Source organism: Monodelphis domestica, chromosome 5 (genome assembly GCF_027887165.1).
Source record: "Monodelphis domestica isolate mMonDom1 chromosome 5, mMonDom1.pri, whole genome shotgun sequence".
Taxonomy (NCBI): domain Eukaryota; kingdom Metazoa; phylum Chordata; class Mammalia; order Didelphimorphia; family Didelphidae; genus Monodelphis; species Monodelphis domestica.
In genome coordinates, this window is record NC_077231.1 from 12,923,059 (window position 1) to 12,924,618 (window position 1,560).

Consider the following 1,560-nt stretch of genomic DNA (forward strand, 5'->3'; position numbering starts at 1 on the left):
TGACTAAGAATCAGGAGGCCAGAATTCAAGCCTGCCCCTGACTGCCTGACTCGCTGTGTTCCATTGGACGGTGGTTCACCCCCCAGGGCTTCAGCTTCCTTCTCTGTAAAATGGGCATAATGAAATTGGCTCCAATTATCTGCAGTGGAGGCTTAAACGTGGCCTGTTGAATCAACCCAACTCCGTAAACATTGGCTGGTGCCAAGAGTGTTCTGTAACTATAAAATCTAGCTGAGCACAGAACCATTTCAGGCTTTTGTAGAAGAGGCTTTCTTCTCTCTGTCCCCCAGGGCCTGAGAGCCTCCAAGGTAGGAGGCTTCCCCTCCTCATCCTTGCTGCCCCTCTTCATTAGATGAACTTATTCTCCAGCCTGTCTCTGCTTGAAGACCTCCACCAAGGACAACCTGCCCTATTCTGGGGCAGCCTCCTCCTCTGGATGACTTCTTTTTGAAAAGTGTCCTCCACCAGGACCTGCCACCTTAGAATCTCTTCCCTCCATGGACCTTGCCCCAGGCCACTGAGTTCAGAGTCAGAGTCATTCCAGGTTTCCCTCTCACCCTCCCTCCTTCCCCCTGTATCTTGGATGCCCAGGGAGCCGGGGCCACGCCTGGCTCTGGGCTGTCCTTCGAGGCCTCCACGGGGCTCAGCGTCAACATGTCTTTTGTCTCCTAGGAATGGGCGGCCTTAATCCCATAATAATTTTCTAATGCTTTTCATACTCCTGTCACTGGCAGTTAAGTCAAAACTTGGCACGAGACACCTGATGTATCACACTAGGCATTGCACAATCCTCCTGGCGAGCAAGAAGGGGAGAGATCCTCTGAGGAGGCAGGTAGAAGCTTTTGCTATTTTTAACCTCCCAAGGTGCTGTCCCCCCCACCCACCAGCACAACACAAATATTTATTTTTATTCTTAAAAGGGCTTGGAAGGCTGGGTTCCAGCTTAAGAATGGGAGCTCTCCCTCTTGGGAATGGTCGCAGAGCCCAGGACTAAGCCTTCCATGCCCTTCAAGCCCATGGAGCCTATTACCATCTAATCTGGCTTTCAAGCAGGGCTCGTGGACCCCTCTACCGTTGGCAGACAGACTGGGTCATCCTTGAAGAACTTCTCTCTGATAAAACCAATAGGGCTTCTGTTGGAGCCTACCCAGAAGACAAGGACATCTGAGTATGGTTTAAGGAGAGTCCTCCCCCTGCAAGCAGCAAGATGCTCATAAACCACTAGACTTAAATTGTATGGACCCTGTGTAAGTACAGTAAATGGGACTCCCAATCAACAAGGGCTTGGGTAACAGGAGAGCCCCTTCTCATGCCAGAGGGTGGAAGTCTCAATAATGGGAGGAAGTTGGGAACTTGAAGACTGATGGTGAGCAGCCACGTCAGAGAAGAGAGGCTGGGTGCTTTAAAAGCCTGCCTGCTTCTCCTAGCTGGGATTTTGGCTTGTTAGAGCTGGCTCACCATCCACACCTCCTCTCCATCCTGTGCACCATGAACATATATATATCCCTTCAGCTTTCATAGCAGATGGCATATGACTCAGAAGCCCTCCACAATGGACAG